This window comes from Sphaeramia orbicularis, chromosome 4, assembly GCF_902148855.1.
Source record: "Sphaeramia orbicularis chromosome 4, fSphaOr1.1, whole genome shotgun sequence".
Lineage (NCBI taxonomy): Eukaryota > Metazoa > Chordata > Actinopteri > Kurtiformes > Apogonidae > Sphaeramia > Sphaeramia orbicularis.
In genome coordinates this window covers 49689649-49714854 of record NC_043960.1, presented here as the reverse complement: position 1 = coordinate 49714854, position 25206 = coordinate 49689649, and the positions used below count along the sequence as shown (strand labels likewise).

General features: G+C 41.1%; 1 protein-coding gene and 1 long non-coding RNA gene across 2 annotated transcripts in view; one reads left to right on the top strand and one right to left on the bottom strand.

The window, feature by feature from the left end:
• insrb (insulin receptor b) overlaps positions 1-25206 on the bottom strand; it is a 350554-nt gene that overhangs the window by 121841 nt on the left and 203507 nt on the right. The window lies entirely within an intron of this gene.
• LOC115417921 (uncharacterized) overlaps positions 10936-25206 on the top strand; it is a 145611-nt gene continuing 131340 nt past the window's right edge. Inside the window, exon 1 of the long non-coding RNA XR_003935221.1 lies at positions 10936-10980. This is a non-coding gene — a long non-coding RNA (uncharacterized LOC115417921). The remainder of the gene's footprint in view (positions 10981-25206) is intronic.

Below are 25206 nucleotides of genomic sequence, written 5' to 3'. Positions count from 1 at the left end.
GTATGTCTGAGCTGAAGCAATTTTTGTAATGGTAAATTTTTGAAAAAACTTTGCAAAGTTTGCAACCTTGTTGCACATAAACGGTGACACCAAATCAAAAAATTCGGCTAACTTTTGATGCTCCACTTCTGTAGATACTGTACACCGATTTTCAGCTCATTTGGCCAATCACCTTAGGAGGAGATAGTTAAAATACGACGTCAGCGAAAATGCTGACTCAGCATTTTGGAAATTTCAATCCAATATGGCCGACTAAGGGTTGGTTTTGGGGCGTGGCCATAATAATATTTTTTGTTTGTCTCCTCATGATGAATCTGTGTACCGATTTTTGTGGCTCTACGAAAAACTTTATGTTGGACGCGCTCCCATTGGCGCAATGCATTTCCACTGTTCAAGGGGGCGCTGTATCAACATTTCTTTACCGACATCTACAAAACGTATATGTAAATTAAATTTTGCACATTTATGAATTTTGGGCAAACTTTGGTGAGTTTTCATAAATGTTTAGGGGGTCAAAATTGAGCTCAAAGCGCAGGAGAAACAAAAAAAAATTAAAGCCGAAAGCGGCATCTAAAGGCCCTCGCCACGGGCACGTCCAGTAGAAGTATTTCCATCGTTCAGCAGGTGGCACTCTAGCACCAAATTTCAATGTCTTCTAATGAATGGGTGTAGGCCTGGGAGATTGACAACTGATTCAAATTTGAGGCAGATCTTGGTTCGTATGTCCAAACTAGAGAAATTGTTGTATAAGTAAATCTGTAGGGGGCGCTATGCAGCTAAAATTAAATTTCTTCCGTTAAATGGGTGTAGGCCTGCGAGATTTACCACTGAGTCAAATTTGAGCAAAATCGGTGTTCAAATGTCTGAATTAATGATATTTTCGTGAAGGTAAAATTGTAGGGGGCGCTATTGAGCGACATGGCAATTTCTTCTGATAAATGGCTGTAGGCCTGGGAGATTGACAACTGATTCAAATTTGAGCCAAATTGGTGTTCGTATGTCTGAAGTGAAGTAATTTTCGTAAAGGTAAAATTGTAGGGGGCGCTATGGCACCAAATTTCAAATTTTTCATATAAATAGGTGTAGGCCTGGGAGATAGACATCTGAGTCAAATTTGAGCCAAATCGGTGTTCGTATGTCCAAACTGAAGCAATTTTATTAAAAAAATATTAAAAATATTTGTAGGGGGCGCTGTAGGGCAAAATTTCAGTTTCTTTTGATAAATAGGTGTAGGCCTGGGAGACAGATGTCTGAGTCAAATTTGAGCCAAATCGGTGTTCGTATGTCCGAACTGATGTCATTTTTGTAAATGTACATTTGTAGGGGGCGCTATAGTGTGAAATTTCAATTTCTTTTAATAAATGGGTGTAGGCCTGGGAGATGGACGTCTGAGTCAAATTTCAACCAAATCGGTGTTTGTATGTCTGAGCTGAAGCAATTTTTGTGATGGCAAATTTTCGAAAAAACTTCGCAAAGTTTGCAACGTCATCGCACAAAAACAGTAACACTGATTCAAAGAATTCGGCTAACTTTTGATGCCCTACTTCTCTAGATACTGTACACCGATTTTGAGCTCATTTGGCCAAACGGCTTAGTAGGAGATAGTTAAAATACAACGTCAGCGAAAACGCTGACTCAGCATTTTGGAAATTTCAATCCAATATGGCCGACTAAGGGTTGGTTTTGGGGCGTGGCCATAATAATATTTTTTGTTTGATTCCTCATGATGAATCTGTCTACCGATTTTCGTGGCTCTACCACAAACTTTGTGTTGGACGTGCTCCCATTGGCGCAATGCATTTCCACTTTTCAATTTTGCACATTTCTGAATTTTGGACAAAATTTGGTGAGTTTTCGTAAATGTTCAGGGGGTCAAAATTGAGCTCAAAGTGCAGGAGAAAGAAAAAAAATAATAAATAAATAAAAATAATAATCTGAGCAAGAACAATATAGCCGTTTCTATGGCAACCACGTATTTGGCCTTATTTGAAAGCTCTCGAGCTCCCCCACATGTCTGTGGGGTCAGATGTCACGTGTCGTGCACTTACACACACGTGACTGACCCCGAGTGGGTGTGTCCTATTGACTCCCATTCATTCAGAGCAGGTGTAAATATGCGATTTGTGCACATGTCATGTACATCGTCGGAAAGGTCTCAGTGCCGTGAATGTGAATGTGTGTGAGAGTGACGACAGTGGCGAAAGGCGACCGCGTCACTGGCAATTTTGTCCCCATGCGCCCACTGCAGACTCAATAGGCCCTGCGCCGGCTTTACTCGGGTCGGGCCTAATTAAAGCCGCAAGCGGCATCTAAAGGCCCTCGCCAAGGGCACGTCCAGTAGAAGTATGGCCATCGTTCAGCAGGTGACGCTCTAGCACCAAATTTCAATGTCTTCTGATGAATGGGTGTAGGCCTGGGAGATTGACAATTGACTCAAATTTGAGACAAATCAGTGTTCGTATGTCCGAACTGAACAAATTTTTTTATAAATGAATCTGTAGGGGGCGTTATGGAGCCAAAATTCAATTTGTTCCATTGAATGGGTGTAGGCCTGCGAGATGTACCACTGAGTCAAATCTGAGCCAAATTGGTGTTTGTATGTCTGAAGTAAAGTAATTTTCGTAAAGGTAAAATTGTAGGTGGCGCTATAGCGCCAAATTGCAATTATTTCTGATATATGGGTGTAGGCCTGAGAGATCGACATCTGAGTCAAATTTGAGCCAAATTGGTGTTCATATGTCCAAACTGAAGCAATGTTGCTAAAAAAAATTTAAAAAAAAACTTGTAGGGGGCGCTGTATTGCAAAATTTCAGTTTCTTTTGACAAATAGGTTTAGGCCTGGGAGACAGATTTCTGAGTCAAATGTGAGCCAAATTGGTGTTCGTATCTCCGAACTGATGTCATTTTTTAAAATGTACACTTGTAGGAGGCGCTATAGTGCGAAATTTCAATTTTTTTTATAAAAGGGTGTAGGCCTGGGAGATGGACGTCTGAGTCAAATTTGAGCCAAATCGGTGTTTGTATGTCTGAGCTGAAGCAATTTTTGTAATGGTAAATTCGCGAAGAAACTTTGCAAAGTTTGCGACGTCATCACACAAAAACGGTGACACCAATCCAAAAAATAATTTTTGATGCCCCACTTCTCTAGATACTGATTCTGATGAATGGGTGTAGGCCTGGGAGATTGACAATTGATTCAAATTTGAGACAAATCAGTGTTCATATGTCCAAACTAGAGAAATTGTTGTATAAGTAAATCTGTAGGGGGCGCTATGCAGCTAAAATTAAATTTCTTCCATTGAATGGGTGTAGGCCTGCGAGATGTACCACTGAGTCAAATTTGAGCCAAATCGGTGTTCATATGTCTGAATTAATGCAATTTTCGTGAAGGTAAATTTGTAGTGGGCACTACTGAGCGACATGGCAATTTCTTCTGATAAATGGGTTTAGGCCTGGGAGATTGACAACTGATTCAAATTTGAGCCAAATTGGTTTTCGTATATCTGAAGTGAAGTAATTTTCGTAAAGGTAAATTTGTAGGGGGCGCTATGGCACCAAATTTCAAATTTTTCTGATAAATGAGTGTAGGCCTGGGAGATAGACATCTGAGTCAAATCTGAGCCAAATCGGTGTTCGTATGTCCGAACTGAAGCAATTTTAATAAAAAAAATATAAAAATTTTTTGTAGGGGGCGCTGTAGTGCAAAATTTCAGTTTCTTTTGACAAATAGGTGTAGGCCTGGGAGACAGATGTCTGAGTCAAATTTCAGCCAAATCAGTGTTCGTATGTCCGAACTGATGTCATTTTTGTAAATGTACATTTGTAGGGGGCGCTATAGTGCAAAATTTCAATTTCTTTTAATAAATGGGTGTAGGCCTGGGAGATGGACGTCTGAGTCATATTTCAGCCAAGTCGGTGTTCGCATGTCTGAGCTGAAGCAATTTTTTTAATGGTAAATTTTCGAAGAAACTTTGTAAAGTTTGCGACGTTGTCACACAAAAGCGGTGATGCCAATTCCAAAAATTCGGCTAACTTTTGATGCCCCACTTCTCTAGATACTGTACACCGATTTTGAGCTCATTTGGCCAAACGGTTTAGTAGGAGATAGTTAAAATACAACGTTAGCGAAAACGCTGACTCAGCATTTTGGAAAATTCAATCCAATATGGCCGACAAAGGGTTCGTTTAGGGGCGTGGCCATAATTATATTTTTTGTTTGTCTCCTCATGATGAATCTGTGTACCGATTTTCGTGGCTTTACGAAAAACTTTATGTTGGATGCGCTCCCATTGGCGCAATGCATTTCCGCTTTTCAAGGAGGCGCTGCCGCAACATTTCTTTACCGACATCTACAAAATCTATATGTAAATTCAATTTCTCGCACTTCTGAATTTTAGGCAAAATTTGGTGAGTTTTCATAAATGTTCAGAGGGTCAAAATTGAGCTCCAAGCGCAGGAGAAAGAAAAATAAGACAAAAAAAAAAAAAATTAAAATTAAAATTAAAGCCGCAAGCGGCATCTAAAGGCCCTCGCCAAGGGCACGTCCAGTGGAAGTATGCTCATCGTTCAGCAGGTGGCGCTGTAGCCCCAAATTTTGTGTCTTCTAATGAATGGGTTTAGGCCTGGGACATTGACAATTGATTTGAGACAAATCAGTGTTCGTATGTCCGAACTGAACAAAATTTTGTATATATAAATCTGTAGGGGGCGCTATGAGCAAAAATTCAATTTGTTCCACTGAATGGGTGTAGGCCTGTGAGATGTACCACTGAGTCAAATTTGAGCCAAATCGGTGTTCGTATGTCTGAAATGATGCAATTTTCGTGAAGGTAAATTTGTAGGGGGCGCTACTGAGCGAAGTGGCAATTTCTTTTGATAAATGGGTGTAGGCCTGTGAGATGGACGTCTGAGTCAAATTTCAGCCAAATCGGTGTTTGTATGTCTGAGCTGAAGCAATTTTTGTGATGGTGAATTTTCGAAAAAACTTTGCAAAGTTTGCAACCTCGTCGCACAAAAACGGTGACACCGATTCAAAAAATTCGGCTAACTTTTGATGCCCCACTTGTCTAGATACTGTACACCGATTTTGAGCTCATTTGGCCAAACGGCTTAGTAGGAGATAGTTAAAATACGTCAGCGAAAACGCTGACTCAGCATTTTGGAAATTTCAATCCAATATGGCCGAATAAGGGTGGGTTTAGGGGCGTGGGCATAATAATATTTTTTTTTGTCTCCTCATGATAAATCTGTGTACCGATTTTCGTGGCTCTATGACAAACTTTATGTTGGACGTGCTCCCATTGGCACAATGCATTTTCACTTTTCAAGGGGGCGCTGCAGCAACATTTCTTTACCGACATCTACGAAACCTATATGTATATTCAATTTCTCGCACTCCTGAATTTTTGGCAAAATTTGGTGAGTTTTCGTAAATGTTCAGGGGGTCAAAATTGAGCTCAAAGCACAGGAGAAAGAAAAAAAATTAAAGCCGCAAGCGGCATCTAAAGGCCCTCGCCAAGGGCACGTCCAGTGGAAGTATGCTCATCGTTCAGCAGGTGGCGCTCTAGCCCCAAATTTTGTGTCTTCTAATGAATGGGTTTAGGCCTGGGACATTGACAATTGATTTGAGACAAATCAGTGTTCGTATGTCCGAACTGAACAAAATTTTGTATATATAAATCTGTAGTGGGCGCTATGAGCAAAAATTCAATTTGTTCCATTGAATGGGTGTAGGCCTGTGAGATGTACCACTGAGTCAAATTTGAGCCAAATCGGTGTTCGTATGTCTGAACTGATGCAATTTTCGTGAAGGTAAATTTGTAGGGGGCGCTACTGACGAAGTGGCAATTTCTTTTGATAAATGGGTGTAGGCCTGGGAGATTGACAACTGATTCAAATTTGAGCCAAATTGGTGTTCGCATGTCTAACGTGAAGTAATTTTCGTAAAGGTAACATTGTAGGGGGCGCTATGGTGCCGAATTTAAAATTTTTCTGATAAATGGGTGTAGGCCTGGGATATAGACGTCTGAGTCAAATTTGAGCCAAATCGGTGTTCGTATGTCCAAACTGAAGCAATTTTAATAAAAAAATATTAAAAATTTTTGTACGGGGCGCTATAGTGCAAAATTTCAGTTTCTTTTGACAAGTATGTGTAGGCCTGGGAGACAGATGTCTGAGTCAAATTTGAGCCAAATCGATGTTCGTATGTCCGAACTGATGTCATTTTTGTAAATCTACATTTGTAGGGGGCGCTATAGTGCAAAATTTCAATTTATTTCAATAAATGGGTGTAGGCCTGGGAGATGGACGTCTGAGTCAAATTTCAGCCAAATCGGTGTTTGTATGTGTAAGCTGAAGCAATTCTTGTGATGGTAAATTTTCGAAAAAACTTCGCAAACTTTGAAACCTCGTCACACAAAAGCGGTGATGCCAATTCCAAAAATTCGGCTAACTTTTGATGCCCCACTTCTCTAGATACTGTACACCGATTTTGAGCTCATTTGGCCAAACGGTTTAGTAGGAGATAGTTAAAATACAACGTTAGCGAAAACGCTGACTCAGCATTTTGGAAAATTCAATCCAATATGGCCGACAAAGGGTTCGTTTAGGGGCGTGGCCATAATTATATTTTTTTGTTTGTCTCCTCATGATGAATCTGTGTACCGATTTTCGTGGCTTTACGAAAAACTTTATGTTGGATGCGCTCCCATTGGCGCAATGCATTTCCGCTTTTCAAGGGGGCGCTGCCGCAACATTTCTTTACCGATATCTACGAAATCTATATGTAAATTCAATTTCTCACACTTCTGAATTTTAGGCAAAATTTGGTGAGTTTTCATAAATGTTCAGAGGGTCAAAATTGAGCTCAAAGCGCAGGAGAAAGAAAAATAAGACAAAAAAAAAAAAAATTAAAATTAAAATTAAAGCCGCAAGCGGCATCTAAAGGCCCTCGCCAAGGGCACGTCCAGTGGAAGTATGCTCATCGTTCAGCAGGTGGCGCTCTAGCCCCAAATTTTGTGTCTTCTAATGAATGGGTTTAGGCCTGGGACATTGACAATTGATTTGAGACAAATCAGTGTTCGTATGTCTGAACTGAACAAAATTTTGTATATATAAATCTGTAGGGGGCGCTATGAGCAAAAATTCAATTTGTTCCACTGAATGGGTGTAGGCCTGTGAGATGTACCACTGAGTCAAATTTGAGCCAAATCGGTGTTCGTATGTCTGAACTGATGCAATTTTCGTGAAGGTAAATTTGTAGGGGGCGCTACTGAGCGAAGTGGCAATTTCTTTTGATAAATGGGTGTAGGCCTGTGAGATTGACAACTGATTCAAATTTGAGCCAAATTGGTGTTCGCATGTCTAACGTGAAGTAATTTTCGTAAAGGTAACATTGTAGGGGGCGCTATGGTGCCGAATTTAAAATTTTTCTGATAAATGGGTGTAGGCCTGGGAGATAGACGTCTGAGTCAAATTTGAGCCAAATTGGTGTTCGTATGTCTGAACTGAAGCAGTTTTAATAAAAAATATTAAAAATTTTTGTAGGGGGCGCTGTAGTGCAAAATTTCAGTTTCTTTTGATAAATAGGTGTAGGCCTTTGAGACAGATGTCTGAGTCAAATTTGAGCCAAATCGGTGTTCGTATGTCCGAACTGATGTCATTTTTGTAAATGTACATTTGTAGGGGGCGCTATAGTGTGAAATTTCAATTTCTTTTAATAAATGGGTGTAGGCGTGGGAGATGGACGTCTGAGTCAAATTTCAGCCAAATTGCTGTTCGTATGTCTTAGCTGAAGCAATTTTTATGATGGTAAATTTTCGAAAAAACTTCGCAAAGTTTGCAACCTTGTCACACAAAAACGGTGATGCCGATTCAAAAAATTCAGCTAACTTTTGATGCCCCACTTCTCTAGATACTGTACACTGATTTTGAGCTTATTCGGCCAAACGGCTTAGTAGGAGATAGTTAAAATACAACTTCAGCGAAAACGTTGACTCAGCATTTTGGAAATTTCAATCCAATATGGCCGACTAAAGGTTGGTTTAGGGGCGTGGCCATAATAATATTTTTTGTTTGTCTCCTCATGATGAATCTGTCTACCGATTTTCGTGGCTCTACCACAAACTTTATGTTGGACGCGCTCCCATTGGCGCAATGCATTTCCACTTTTCAAGGGGGCGCTGCCGCAACATTTCTTTACCGACATCTACGAAACCTATATGTAAATTCAATTTCTCACACTTCTGAATTTTGGGCAAAATTTGGTGAGTTTTCGTAAATGTTCAGAGGGTCAAAATTGAGCTCAAAGCGCAGGAGAAAGAAAAATAAGAAAAAAAATAATAATAATAATCTGAGCAAGAACAATATAGCCGTTTCTATGGCAACCACGTATTTGCCCTTTTTTGAAAGTTCTCGAGGTCCCCCACATGTCTGTGGGGTCAGATGTCACCTGTCGTGCACTTACACACATGTGACTGACCCCGAGTGGGCGATTCCCATTGACTCCCATTCATTCTGAGCAGGTGTAAATATGCGATTTGTGCACGTCATATACATCGTCGGAAAGGTCTCAGTGCCGTGAATGTGAATATGTGTGAGAGTGGCGACAGTGGCGAAAGGCGACCGCGTCACTGGCGATTTCGTCCCCATGCGCCCACTGCAGACTCAATAGGCCCTGCGCCGGCTTTACTCGGCTCGGGCCTAATAATAATAATCTGAGCAAGAACAATATAGCCGTTTCTATGGCAACCACGTATTTGGCCTGATTTGAAAGCTCTCGAGCTCCCCCACATGTCTGTGGGGTCAGATGTCACGTGTCGTGCACTTACACACACGTGACTGACCCCGACTGCGCGTGTCCCATTGACTCCCATTCATTCTGAGCAGGTGTAAATATGCGACTTGTGCACATGTCATGTACGTCGTCGGAAAGGTCTCAGTGCCGTGAATTTGAATATGTGTGAGAGTGGCGACAGTGGCGAAAGGCGACGGCGTCACTGGCGATTTCGTCCCCATGCGCCCACTGCAGACTCAATAGGCCCTGCGCCGGCTTTACTCGGCTTGGGCCTAATAATAATAATCTGAGCAAGAACAATATAGCCGTTTCTATGGCAACCACATATTTTCCCTTTTTTGAAAGTTCTCGAGGCCCCCCACATGTGTGTGGGGTCAGATGTCACCTGTCGTGCACTTACACACATGTGACTGACCCCGAGTGGGCGTGTCCCATTGACTCCCATTCATTCTGAGCAGGTGTAAATATGCGATTTGTGCACATGTCATATACATCATCGGAAAGGTCTCAGTGCCATGAATGTGAATATGTGTGAGAGTGGCGACAGTGGCGAAAGGCGACCGCGTCACTGGCGATTTCGTCCCCATGCGCCCACTGCAGACTCAATAGGCCCTGCGCCGGCTTTACTCGGCTCGGGCCTACTAATCTGAGCAAGAACAATATAGCCGTTTCTATGGCAACCACGTATTTGCCCTTTTTTGAAAGTTCTCGAGGTCCCCCACATGTCTGTGGGGTCAGATGTCACGTGTCATGCACTTACACCCACATGACTGACCCCGAGTGGACGTGTCCCATTGACTCCCATTCATTCTGAGCAGGTGTAAATATGCGATTTGTGCACATGTCATATACATCTTCGGAAAGGTCTCAGTGCCGTGAATGTGAATGTGTGTGAGAGTGGCGACAGTGGCGAAAAGCGACCGCGTCACTGGCGATTTTGTCCCCATGCGCCCACTGCAGACTCAATAGGCCCTGCGCCGGCTTTACTCGGCTCGGGCCTAATTAAAGAAAAATAATAAGAATCTGAGCAAGAACAATACAGCCGTTGCTATGGCAACCACATATTTGGCCTTATGTGAAAGCTCTCGAGGTCCCCCACATGTCTGTGGGGTCAGAGGTCACGTGTCGTGCACTTACACCCACATGACTGACCCTGAGTGGGCGTGTCCCATTGACTCCCATTCATTCTGAGCAGGTGTAAATATGCGACTTGTGCACATGTCATGTACATCTTCGGAAAGGTCTCAGTGCCATGAATGTGAATATTTGTGAGAGTGGCGACAGTGGAGAAAGGCGACCGCGTCACTGGCGATTTCGTCCCCATGCGCCCACTGCAGACTCAATAGGCCCTGCGCCGGCTTTACTCGGCTCGGGCCTAATAAAATAATAATAATCTGAGCAAGAACAAATAGCCATTTCCATGGCAACCCCAAACTTGGCTTTATTTGAAAGCTCTTGAGGTCCCCCACATGTCTGTGGGGTCAGAGGTCATGTGTAGTGCACTTACACACACATGACTTACCCCGACTAGGCGTGGCCCTTTGACTCCCATTCATTCTGAGCAGGTGTAAATATGCGATTTGTGCACATGTCATATATATCTTCGGAAAGGTCTCAGTGCCGTAAATGTGAATATGTGTGAGAGTGGCGACAGTGGTGAAAGGCGACCGCGTCACTGGCGATTTTGTCCCCATGTGCCCACTGCAGACACAATAGGCCATGCGCTGGCTTTACTCGGCTCGGGCCTTAAAATAATAATCTGAGCAAGAACAATATAGTCGTTGCTACGGCAACCACATATTTGGCCTTATTTGAAAGCTTTCGAGGTCCCCCACATGTCTGTGGGGTCAGAGGTCACGTGTCGTGCACTTACACACACATGACTTACCCCGACTAGGCGTGTCCCATTGACTCCCATTCATTCAGAGCAGGTGTAAATATGCGATTTGTGAACATGTCATGTGTATCTTTGGAAAGGTCTCAGTGCCGTGAATGTGAATATGTATGAGAGTGGCAACAGCGGCAAAAGGCAACCGCGTCACTGGTGATTTCGGCCCCATGCGCCCACTGCAGACTCAATAGGCTCTGCGCCGGTGTTACTTGGCTTGGGCCAAATAATCTGAGCAAGAACAATATAGCCATTTCCGTGGCAACCATGTATTTGGCTTTATTTGAAAGCTCTCGAGGTCCCCCGCGTCTCTGTGGGGTCCAATGTCTCATGCCGTGCACTTACACACACGACTGACCCAGAGTGGGCGTGTCCCATCGACTCCCATTCATTCTAAGCAGGTGTAAATATGTGGTTTTTGCACACAACATATACATGTTCGGAAAGGTCTCACTGCCCTGAATGTGAATATGAGTGAGAGTGGGGACAGTGGCGAAAGGCAACCGCGTCACTGGCGATTTCGTCCCTATGCGCCCACTGCAGACTCAATAGGCCCTGCGCCAGTGCTACTCGGCTCGGGCCTAATAATCTGAGCACAAGAACAATATTTCCATTTTCGTGGCAATCAGAAATTTGGTCTTATTTGAAAGCTCTCGAGGTCCCCCACAAGTCTGTGGGGTCTAATGTCACGTGTCGTGCACTTACATGTGACTGACCCTGACTGGACGTGGCCCATTGACTCCCATTCATTCCACGCAGATGTAAATATACGGTTTGTGTAAATGACATGTACATGTTTGGAAATGTCTCAATGCCGTGAATGTGAATATGAGTGAGTGGCGACAGTGGCAAAAGGTGGCCGTGTCCCTGGCGATTTCATCCCCATACGCCCACTGTGGACTCAATAGGCCCTGCACTGGCTTTATTCGGCTCTGGCCTAATTAAAGCCGCAAGCGTCATTTAAAGGCCCTCGCCATGGTAACGTACTGTAAAAATTTGTCTATCACTCAGCAGGTGGTGCTGTAGCACCAAATTTTTATGTCTTCTGATGAACGGATGTAGGCCTGGGAGATTGACAACTCATTCAAAATTGAGCCAAATCGCTGTTTGTATGTCCAAACTGATACCCTTTTAGTAAAGGTAAATATGTGGGGGGCACCATAGTGGAAAATTTGAATTTCTTACAATAGATGGGTGTAGGCCTGGGAGATTGATAACTGACTCAAATTTGAGCCAAATCAGTGTTTGTATGTCTTAACTGGTGCCATTTTCGTAAATATAAATTTGTAGGGGGCGTTATGTCAATGTGAAAAAGGAATTTCTTTTGATAAATGGGTGTGGGCCAGGGAGATAGAAGTCTGAGTCAAATTTGAGGCAAATCAGTGTTCATATGTCCGAACAAAGACAATTTTTGTAAAGGTAAATCTATAGGGGTCGTTATGGAGCTGAAATTCAATGTCTTCCATTAAATAGTTGTAGGCCTGCGAGATGTATCACCAAGTCAAATTTGAGCCAAATCAGTGTTCATATGTCTGAAGTGATGCAATTTTCATTCAGGTAAATTTGTAGGGGGTATATACATACATATAAATACGAGGGCTGTTCAATAAGTTCTTGGCCTCACCCAGAAATACTGGTTGTTATAATACAGGATGTTACATTCTTTTGTGATGGGATAGTGATGCTTGAACATCGATGGACCAAGTGCATTGCTGTAAATGGAGATTATGTTGAAAAATAAAATATAAATTATCAGTCTGTGTGGTTCTGCTCTGGGTGAGGCCATGAACTTATTGAACGGCCCTCGTATATATATATATATATATATATATATATATATATATGTTTACATATATATATATATATACATATATATATATATATATATATATATATATATACACACACATACATACAGGGTGGGGAAGCAAAATTTACAATATGTTGAGGCAGGGATTGAAAGACAGTGTATGACCAATTAGTTTATTGAAAGTCATGAGAATTTATTTTCCACAAGAAAATTTACATAATAGAAAATGTTCTTATTCTATGTGTCTTCCTTCTTTCTCAATAACTGCCTTCACACGCTTCCTGAAACTTGCGCAAGTGTTCCTCAAATATTCGGGTGACAACTTCTCCCATTCTTCTTTAATAGTATCTTTAAGAAAGTCAACATTGCTGTGTGATGTTCTATTGGTAGCATGTTCTAAAACGCCCCAAATAACATAATCCAGAGGGTTTAGATCTGGGCTAGAAGGCGGCCATAAACATGATTCCCAAAAATTGCTAACTTTGGATTTGTTGCTGTTGTCAACAAGTGTTTTGGTGTTCTTGTGTAAGATTTTAACTTCAAATCATATTTTACTGCATTTCTAACGGTCTTGTTGTCTACCTCAAGTTCAATTGCCATTTTTCTCATGGATTTGGTTGGATCCTGTAGGATTTTGGATTTGAGAGCTTTTATAAACCTTTGGTACGTTTTTTGTTGCTTCCTCCACTTCCAGACTTTCTCGTAATAGTTTTGCTCATAGTCATTCTCTTCTTTACATTATAAACAGTCTTTATGGACACTCCAACTATTTTTGAAATCTCCTTTGGTGTGACGAGTGCATTCAGCAAATCACACAGTCTTTGACGTTTGCTTTCCTGATTACTCATATGGGCAAAAGTTTCTGAAAAGGTATGGATAATAGCATTAGGTATGATTATGACATCAATATATGTTTGGTTTCAAAACAATTGACATAGTGCCTGCTGAGAACAAACAACTAAATGTTCATTGTAAATTTTGCTTCCCCACCCTGTGTGTGTGTATATATATATATATATATATATATATATATATATATATATATATATATATATATATATATATATGTATCCATCCGTCCATCCATTATCCACCGCTTATCCGGGGCCGGGTCGCGGGGGTAACAGTCTAAGCAGGGATGCCCAGACTTCCCTCTTCCCAGACACCTCCTCCAGCTCTTCCGGGGGGACCCTGAGGCACTCCCAGGCCAGCCGAGAGACATAGTCTCTCCAACGTGTCCTGGGTCTTCCCCGAGGTCTCCTACCGGTGGGACATGCCCGGAACACCTCCCCAGGGAGGCGTCCAGGAGGCATCCGAAACAGATGCCCGAGCCACCTCAGCTGGCCCCTCTCGACGTGGAGGAGCAGCAGCTCTACTCCGAGCTCCTCCCTGGTGACTGAGCTCCTCACCCTATCCCTTAGGGTGCGCCCAGCCACCCTGCGGAGGAAACTCATTTCGACTGCTTGTATCCGGGATCTTGTCCTTTTGGTCATGACCCAAAGCTCATGACCATAGGTGAGGGTAGGAACGTAGACTGACCGGTAAATCGAAAGCTTCGCCTCTCGGCTCAGCTCCTTCTTTACCACAACCGACCAGTACAGTGACTGCATCACTGCAGACACTGCACCGATCCGTCTGTCATGTATATAAATATGTATATATATATATATATATATATATATATATATATATATATATATATATATATATATATATCATAGTATGTACACTACAGTGCAAAATGGCAGTTTCTTTCGATAAATGGGTGTAGGCCTGAGAGATTGCATACTGATTCAAGGGGGCACTATAAATTTCAAATTTTTCTGATAAATTTGTGTAGGTCTGGGAGATAGACATCTGAGTCAAATTTGAGTCAAATTGGTTATCGTATACCTAAACTGAAGCAATTTTTATAAAAATAAATTTGTAGAGGGCGCTAAAGAGCAAATTTTCAATTTCTGTCAATAAATTTGAAATTTGGCTACATAGCGCCCCCTACAAATTCAATTTTACTAAAAGTGGTTCAGTTTGGACATACGATCTCCTATTTGGCTCAAATTTGAATCATTTGCCAATCTCCCAGGCCTACACCCATCTGTCAGAAGACATTGAAAATTCACACAATAGTGCCCCCTACAATGTACCTTTATGAAAATTGCATCAGTCCGGACATGCAAACACCGATTTTGGCTGAAATTTAACTCGGTGGTACATCTCATAGGCCTACGCCCATTTAATGGAAGAAATTGAATTTTGGCTGCACAGCGCCCCCTACAGATTTACTTATACAAAAATTTCTTCAGTTCAGACATATGAACACAGATTTGCCTCAAATTTGAATCAGTTGTCAATCTCCCAGGCCTACACCCATTCATCAGAAGACATAAAAATTTGGTGCTAGAGCTGCTGAACAATAAATATAGTTGTACTGGACGTGCCTGTGGTGAGGACCTTTCAATGCCACTTTAATTTATTATTGCTATTGTTACTAAGCAAAAGGCATAGGTGGCTATTTTATTTAATTTTGCTTGGTGATATAGGTGAGTAGGCATAATAAGCTTAGGCTTCAGCCTATTCCTTTTCAGACTCTTTCGTTTTACAAACATTGTATCCTGCACAAATGTATATTGCTTGAAATGTCTGAATGTCTGAATAAACACAATTAAACAGTTTAAAGGCAATACTACAAAATACTAAGGAAATGTACTGTATTTTCTGGACTATAAGCCTCTACTTTTTTCCTCATGCTTTGAACCCTACAGCTTGTACAATGACGCATCTCATGTATAGATTTTTACGGGCTAACGGCCTCCAGGGGGCGCTCTAGCACGAACCGCAAAAGTGAGACAGACAGGTGGAAGAGGTGATGCGAGAGGAGAAGTTTTAAGCTTAACTTTTAACAATCATTTTGCGTGTCATGCGCAAACCCTCATCATGGAAAACACACAAAGAAATGCATATGATGCAGCTTTTAAGTTAAAAGCAATTGATCTGGCTGTGCAAGAAGGAAATAGAGCTGCTGCACGCAAGTACCATTGAGAGTGACAACGGAAGAGAGACGGACAAGGTGTGTGATGGAGCCTTTCTGAAGCTGTTCAACTCCAACACTGAAGAAGACGACTTCAGTGGTTTCAATGCGCAGAAGGAAGATGAAGACAGCAATCAACAACTTTTCTGAGTTTTTTAACCAGCCGTTTTACTGCCATTTTACTGCTGTGTTACAGGCACTGTTTGGAAAAAAGCAGTTAAGGTAGGTAAATAAATATTTAAATAGTCTTTCTGTCTACCATCTTTCTGTGTAAATATCTCACGTTACAATGTGGACACCTGCAGCTTAGATTCAGGTGTGGCTGCTACTCAGGTGCGCTCTATAGTCTGGAAAATACAGTATATAAACTTGTGACTTTGAAGAAAATAATTCAAAAAATTATCTAAGGAACTCTTGGTCATTCTGTCATTTAGCAAATAGGAATAATTTTGGTAATCCTAACTGACCTAGAAGAGGAAAAGTTCAGTTTTATTTAAGCCAGGCAGTGTCTCATTATACAGTGTATGTAAAAACATCTGGTTTCAATTGTAGGTTCATTGTTTCTTGCAAGCCAGAGGTTCCATCCAGAGTTGGATCTTAGTTTCTAGGGTCACAACATGTAAGAAAACCTTCAAATGAGGCTGATATTTCAAATACACTGATACACATGCCCAAAACATCCTAATAAAGCTAGAATGATATTGGTTTATCCAACATGTCCTAGTCCCAAAATGCTCCATTCTTTAAAAAAAAAAAGAGTAATTCTGAATACCTACAGGCAAAGTGCTTTTAATACGATATCACCAGATTTGGACTATATGGAATATTGGTGTTTGTGTAAATGTGCTCAGCTCAATATGAACTGAAAAAAAGCACAGGGAGTAATAGATCTGGGTTGTATAAGAAAATGCAAAAATTACTTGACCTTTTTCTCATCAGTTAAATATAAGGTGATATCAAATAAATAATAACTGTTCAGTGCTCCGTAACAGCAAAAAATGATTTTAAAGACACACTATTTCGGCGTGTGTGATATAAAAATAACCAATAATAAACAGGAGTGGGGAAGTATGTCAGGCTTCGTGGGATGCCACCTCAGTGAGGACATCGGATGAGCTCTCATTGCCAAGGAAATGACTAGGACCCCCCCGCCCCCACCCCACTCTCCTTCACAGGAGGGCTGCCCATTGTGCTGCCTGACAAAAAGCAGAGGGGAGAGACAGGGTTGTGGCAGGGTGACAGAGGGCAGGCTAAATGTCCTGAGGGAAAGCACAATGGGAAAAACAAACAAAAAACAGATGAATGAGGTTAAAAATGACTAACAGAAAAAAACATCACCTCAGACTACATTTTCTTTACCATGAGCTGCTGAAGCCCCCCCCCCCCCCCCCATCTACTGTGTGTGTGTGTACATGCTCTGTCCGCAGCATCTTTTCACAGAGGAAGGAGGGGTCTGTGGATCCACTTCCAGTACAGGATCCATGCCGGAGTTTTGCTGCAGCCCCAGATCCACCCTCAGCTTTAGCCAATGTGTTTGCTGGCTGGGGAGGCAGCCATTCAATGGTCTCTTCCATGTTGGGAGGAGTGACGCCCAGGGTTAACCCTGGCCCTGCTGGGGCAGACAGCTGAGGAGCTGCATGCTAGGGAGGACCAGGATTCTGTTTGAATGAATTAGAACAGGCTTAGGGCTAGACCAAAACTCATAGGTCTGGCTGAGCTTTACATCAAATCCATTCAATACAGGACTATGAAGGCAGTAGTTTACAACACCGGTGGAATGAACACACGCAAAAGTCGATGCACCACCTTGCTACTTCTCCTTGTATGTTAGTTATTTTTCCTCTTCAAAAAGGTATATTCACCAACATTTTTCTCAAGGTTTCTGGTTGAGGTGGGGGTGTCAATAGTCTAGTGTTACAGTAATGCAGTGGGGTTTTTTTTATGTTTGTGGAAGACTTGGGCAAATTGCAGAGGTTTTTAGGGTCCTCTGTACCAAATCAGTGTTTAAAATCTAAGCAACAATACACTCCACACTAGTTTGGCTTAAGCACTGGTCAAAATGAGTTGTGTGCTGTACCTAGCCCTTCTAATGGTAGGGAAAACTCTGTGTTTTTCCCCTTTTACTCTCCTATTTTTATCCGACTCCATCAGAGCTGTCTCAGCAGGGACCAAGAGTCCTACAGTAGCAAAACATCACTGCAGTAGTGATATTCCCCATTCTATTCACGCTAAAGCTAGCTGCTATGCAAAACATGCTCCAGTCAGCTCCTCATCCATTTAACCCCTCCTACTCCACATATGGGCTCCCCTCTGCCACAGGCTCACCCTGTCTGGCTGCCTGTCTGTCTGTCTATCTATCTGGGGTGGCCATGGCTCAGGAGGTAGAGCAGGTCATCCAATAACCAAAGGGTTGGCGGTTTGAATCCCATTCTATCCTAGTCATGTGCCATTGTGTCTTTGGAAAAGACACTTCACTCACCTTGCCTCCAGTGTCACTCACACTGGTAGATGAATGTGTATGAATGTTCGGTGGTGGTCGGGGGGGGGGGGTTTGGCATGAGCCATGCTTCCGTCAGTCTGCCCCAGGGCAGTTGTGGCCACAAACGTAGTTTACCACCACCAGAGTGAGAATGTGAGAGCGAATGAATAATGGATCAATAATGTGTGGTGGAAAAATTTACTTTTTATATTTTATACTCTTTATATTTTATACTGTTAGTTAGGGCTGTGCAATTAATCGAAATTTGATTACGATTTCGATTATTACACGCAACGATTACAAAAATTATGTAATCGAGAAAAAACGATTATTAATTTTGAGTTGTTTTAATTCACGCGCACGCAAGCTCCCATGAGCTGCTCTGCCCCGCCCCCCTCTAAGCTACTGCTGCCAGCTAGCCGGCAGGTACACCCCAAGAGGAAAGTTGAACCTAGTGGTCTGGAAAAACGGCAAGAGAATCACAGCAGAAGGGCTTGGTAAACAAAAAAGGCAAGTCAAATTCAATTGTATGGAATCACTTTGGGTTTGATGAAGAAGACGAAGAGCAAAAACACATCACGTGCAAAAAGTGTTTCGTAGTTGTGTCCGCACCGACCGGTAACACAACAAACCTTTAAACCATCTAAAGTTTAACCACTGCCACCGTTATCATAATCTTATGAAAAACTAAAACACATAAAAACAACTCCGTTTACAACTTCGCCCGCAATGCAATCTTCAGTCTCCGAATCTCTTTACGCTGCAACTCCCGTATTAACCTAACCTGACCTAACCCATATAACCCTAACGTGTGTATTCTAGATGGCTGATGTATACAGAAGGCCTGAACTGAACCCTCACGGCACGCCACTGAATTTACTGTTTCATACTACACTGAACATACTTGAATTTATAATTTGCACTTTACGTGAGTTTTTTTTTTTATTGCTACAGTTCTATGGCAAGTCTATAGCAGTTTAATTACAGTGCACTATTTATTTACAAAAGGAAACATACTTGAATTTACAGTACACTTATTTGCATTCAAAGATTTTTTTGTTTCGTACAAAAGTGAACATACTTTGTTTTAGTGGTTAAAAGCTTTATTTATGTTTAAAGAGTATATTTTACATTGTTTTGCAAGAAAAAAATAAACAACTTTAAGGTTAACAAATAATCGTTTTTAATAATCATGATTTCAATTATTGCTAAAATAATCGTGATTATTTTTTTTTCCTATAATCGAGCAGCCCTACTGTTAGTACATCTTCTTTTAATGCTGAGTCATTATTCATTATGTGTGATGTTTACCACTCTGTAACACCCCCAACCCAGGAACGGAGTTCTTGCCTTGAGTTAAAACCCAAACACCTAAATGTCTGAATGTGTAGATAGAGGATGGCGCCTGCACTCCAGATAGGATCCAAGCAAGGTTAGAGTGAAGAGGTCATCATGACCTCTTCACGGAGCAGAGAAGGAGTAGTATGGGGTGGTATGATGTACGTAAGGAATGACATCATAGTTTGAGGGGGTTGGATTTGGTTCTATATAATCTTTAGTTTTCTCTTGTTTAATCAGACTTCACTTACAGAGTTTCTCTGTGATTGACTTCTCAATAAATGCATTTATTTATTTTAACTCTAACTTTCTCTCCTCCTCTTTTTGTGTGGGTTATCAGTTGAACATTTCCATAACAAATTGGCGTTGTCGGCAGGATTCCATGTGTGCTGTCGGGCGGGGAACGAAGGTTGGTGGACTGATCGTCCTACGGGCCAAAAAGCGCTTTGGGTGTCTTGAAAATCACTATAGAAATGTAATCCTAATTATTATTTCTGTCTGTCTTTCTAGGCCACTCCCCCCCCCCCCCAATTTCATTTTTGTTTTTATGCTCGCTGGATGAGGGGAGGGGATGGAGGGATGATTTCACTTCTGCTTGAATAACAAGGAGGAGGTGGTAGCATCCTGGAGAGCTTATCTCTCATGAAGCTAAACACACACGTATAAACCTTGCTGTCATTCAAGAATTTGCTTCCCGTAGATGCACGCGCACACACACACACACACACACACACACACGCAGATTTCCGGTAAGAGTTTTAAATGCAAAGCCTGTTCAAAGGTGTGCTGTGTTTACCTTACATTTGGCCATGGCAGTAAAGTGCCCTGGCTGCTCTGTCCCTGGGGAAAAAACATGGGAGAAACGGGGCAGCCAATCGAATACAACCACACACAGCAACACTTCCTGCTCTTAACTCATAAAACCTCCCCTTTAATTGCCAGTGTTGTCTACAGGCAAAGTGCTGAGAACAATAACAAACACATTTTTACCCCAGAGTCATTGACTCAAGAGAACACATGCAGATGCACATGCATGTGCATGTACACACAAACACACATAGCTGTTGGATTCACATTTACTATATTTGGCCACGGTGGGAGTTGTAAGCTTCAAAAGCTTTGCTATAAATGCTTTGAGTGATCTGATGTAAGACACTTGCCTGGAGAGTGTGCAGAGAGAGAGAAAGAGGGTGTGTGTGTGTGTGTGTGTGTAAACAAAAACACTCAGATTGCTGGGAGGTTGAGAGTGTCATCAATGTCAATAGATATGTGTGCACAGACACACTGAGGCAAAGGTCTGATGTGAATGGAAATTACACATTTATAGACATGTTGGAAGTAAAGCCTAAGTCACAAAGCTTCTTATGAATGATGGGTTCGAATGCATCTCCCATTTCGTACTAGATCTGGAGTTTGTAGATATTCGTGGAGGGAGCAGTAGTTTCTTACGGCTGTCTTATGAAGTCAATACGGCTGCCGTTCAAAGCGCAAGAGCAACTTGAGGTCTCCGTGAGAAAATAGCATGATTTTGTGTTGTACAAAGACTTACAGTTGTCACGGTCTTCGTAAGGGTGCCTTGGGGCCTTTCTACATCATACCTACGGCCACTTCTTGAATTATTTTGTCGTTAGGTGGATGTATGGTATGATGGTAGGAAGATCTTATGCTGTTTCAGGATATTTAGATCGGTATATAAACAGTGGCCACGTACTAAAAGTCCCGTGTTGTGATCATCGCATTCAAGATGGCAATAATGCCCACAAGGCTGAAACTTCTAGAGCTGCAAGACGAAGCAAAGGAAGATGGAAGAGGAGGAACATTCTAAAATGCTTAACGTAAAAAATGCTTAACATAGTTTAATGCCCCACAACAGTGATCAATCATCACCAAACTTCATGTGGAAATCTCTATTCAGTTCAATTCAATTCAATTTTATTTCTAGAGCCTAATATCGCAACAAGGTTGCCTCACAGGGCTTTACAGAATTTGTTGAATATGAAAATAAACAACAGTCAAATAAGCAGTCATGTCCACTTTCACCTCTGCAAAAATCAAAACGAAAACCCCAGAATTATGGATGTTGTCTACATTACGCCTTTTCCCCTCCATGGGCGCAAAAAAAACCAAAAAAAACAAACAAACAAAAAAAAACCCTTAACATAGTTTAATCTTAGAGCATTGTTTTTTCATGCATTCATTCTTGAGACAGTCACAGGGGTGCTGGAGCCTGTCCCAGCATTAGAGATGTCCATGCATAATTTGGTGATGATTGATGCTCTTTTCAGACATTAAGCTACGTTAAGCTTTTTTACATTAAGCAGTAGAATGTGAATGGGCATTTTATGTTTGAGATTGTGTGCTGTCCATGGTGCTGAATCAAATATTACTGTGGGAAAACTGACCTGCAATGTTAGAAATTAGGAGTCATAATAAGACATCAAATGAAGAAATTTGAAGTAGAAGCTATAAGAATAAAAACAAAGATACACAACAATAATAGAGGGAACGTTAACAACACCATCCGTCCATCACCGAGTGCCTAACCCTAACTGTCCATCATGCACATTCATCACCCTGATCCTCTTCTCCTGGGTGCTGTGAACTGTGCATTATCTCTCTCCAGGTTTTGTGTTGTTTCTTCATGTTTATTTTTCTGTTAATTAAACACTTTCCCTAAAGCACCGTACGTTTGAGTCCAGTCATTCACTCCGTCTTGAAAATGTGTATACAACCTCCTCTAAGAATGCCACAAATGACACACTACTGCCTATAGGGTTACTGACCATTATAAGGCTTAGGTGCAGCACCCATCTAAAGTAAATTAATGTAATATTAAGTGAGCTTCAAGAGGGTTTTGTTTTTACTTTTACAAATTATCCTCTTTCCGTTTTTTTGCACACAGATATGGCAATAATAAAGACAAATTTATTAATGTATTTTTTCCAATCTAACACTTTTTTTTTTTTTTTTTTGCAGGAGGGTGCCTATATACCACTACCTTTGAGCCTGAACTCTTTCACAAGCCAAAGGCAAACCCTGTTTGATAACCTGAGCAGAAAGAAAAAAAACTGCAAAAACCTTGAAATATCAGAAAAAAAAAATATTATGCTTGGAAGGAAAAGAAAGAGATGGTGTATGGATAAAAAGGTATGAAGAGACTTCCAACAGCCACTGAATTAATACAAGAAACAGTTTTCATTTTCATTTGAAGGTTTAGTTACAGTATCCACTCTGTTTCAGGCATCATCTAGGCCAAATTAAAATCATGGTGGAGGGTGTCAAATTTAAATAGGGATGCAACTGTACATCAGCTGAACACTATCATATGTGTCATAAATCTCTGTGTGTAATGGACCAAAACATTTAAATCAATATTTCATATTTCTTTGTTTCAGCGGCAAAAAAGGGTTGTTAAATCAAGTGACTTCTCTGTTTTTACTCTTTCTATGTGGTGTTTATTTCTAATCTTATCTTTCCCCAAATTTTGTAAATATACGTACATGATGATAATAATAGAGTAAAATGATGGGACACTGTAACCCTAAGTTCTATGCAGCTTTGAGTCCAAATTCCATGATCACATGCCCCCCACATTTGAAGCAGTTTTCTATGATCACCTGCAGTTTGATTTGGCCTACAAAAACTAAAGCAATGCCAGGTTTTTGAAGAACAATTTCTGACCTTAGGAAGTGAGTGTAGGGAAGAGGTCTGCTAATAACTACTTTAACCTTTGATTAGTTTCTCAATTAATCCATTAATTGTTTGATCTATAAAAGCTCTGACAGAGGTGAACAAATATTGACCATTGTTACCCAAAACCCAAGATGAAGCTCTGAAAAGTCATGATTAGTCCAAAACCTATAGATATTCAGTTTATTCCATCACAGAGGAGGAAAAGAAACCACAAAACACATTTAAAAACTGAAATCAAAGGATTTTTAAAAATTTATACATTATCAAAATATTTGCAGATTAATCATTGCAGCTCTAATATGAAAATAACTGAAAGTTTTCAATCATGCTGATGGTCAAACTGACCATCCCCCAGCCCCGAATTTACCCCGAAGAAGTCCCTGGTAGAGAGGTAGCACTTTCCAGATTACCAGGAACTTTAAGGGGCGGGGCGGTGTACTGGAGAATGCTGAGTGGTGGACTAGACTCGCAGCATTTCTGCATTCTGTTCACCGCCAATATTTAACTCATTTAATTTCCACAAGCTTTGTATTTTGATAATTCGGAAAATGGGCCAAAAGAGAAGCTACAACAAGTAGACGGACGACGAGGAAATTCAGACGGACTTTGAACTGCCGACACGAAACGAGCGAGTAAAAGCTGTCAGAGCCAAATATAAGATACAAGCCTAAAGAAATATGAGGAAAGAAGAAGAAATGTATGCAGGATTAAAAGAAACTAAAGGACCACAATGGTCGCAGTGGATCCGACTGTCGAACAAACCAATGGTATGTATTTGACAGAAATATTCACTGTTTAGTTCATTCAATTTTGTAACAGTAGTCAGTGGAACATCAGCTGTTTAGTCAGAAGTGAAGTCCAGTTAACCTAATGCTAACTGGTCAACAGTCTGACATTAAACCTAAATCAGAGAACTAGATGTATTTGTGTTTTCGCCATGAGCTGAACACTGATTTATTCTGTATGTTTGTGATTTCCACCTGAAATGGACCGGATGGATTTGCCTCTTTTTCTGAACATGCAGCTCGTTTGTGTCCTGGTCCATTGTATACTGCTGTTTACAACGGCCCAGGTCAGACAGGTTACATGACACATCACACTGGTAGGAATCTGTCATCATGTGTTCTGTGATTCCTTTATGCATTTTTATTACTCTTCCAGTAGGAAAGCGAAAAAGGGACCAGGACCATGGAGTTCCAGACCGGCTGTCCTGGACTAGCTGGACCAGACCCTGGTCCAAAAGCCTGAACCTTTCACACGTGTTTATTTCCCTTTTAATCTCAAGACATTTGTTTTGTTTAAATTTTTAATTTAAAAAAAAAAAAAATCTAACCTAATACTGTCTGTTCATTTACAAGGCATCAAAGTATGAGTTTAAGTACTTTTATCAGTAGTATGCAGTTGAATTAAATGCAGGCATTTGAGTAAATCTGTCTGACTTCAGGTTGAACCTGGACTGTATCTGTAAAACAATAGAAATGAAACAGAACCATCCATCACACATAAAGTTAGATGTGATTTAGTTTAAGGAATGAGAAGTTGAAAATACATGTTGTACCATTTTTTAATACAAATTAAGGTATGATGGTTAACTTTATTTAAAATGTATTCCAGATGGATTAAGTGATTCAACAACCAGTAAAATGTCAAACCCAACCTGTCCCCTTAAAGTACTGTGTCATTTTATTGTGCTAGAGGTTAGTTTGTGAATGTACATGAACTGGACTACAGTTTCTGTTACTGCTCCCTCATACATCATCAACCTGATCTGAATAAATTACCCTGAACTTTCGGGTACGGTGGAAATGCAGTTACCAGGAACTCTTTTACCCCAAAAAGTTCCTGGTAAATAAGTTCCTGGGCCTTTTGGTGGGAAAGGGCCTATTTTGGTGCCAGTGAGTATAGTATTACCAGTGAGCAGTAATAAAACGAAAGCTGTGTGTTCTCCCTTTCTACCAGCTCTATAATCCTGCTGAGCAGTCACCAAGACAATAGCTGGGTTTCCATTACAGTTTTCCACAAAATAAAAGTGATATTTTCTACAATTTCGACAAAGTGCAATTGCTTCTTGTAGGTGTTTCCATTGAAGAGGATTTGGCTTCTGATGCATGATTCTAGTAAAGTCCTGTCTTGCAACATGTCATTTCGTAAAATACTGTATAGTTCTTGCAAACTG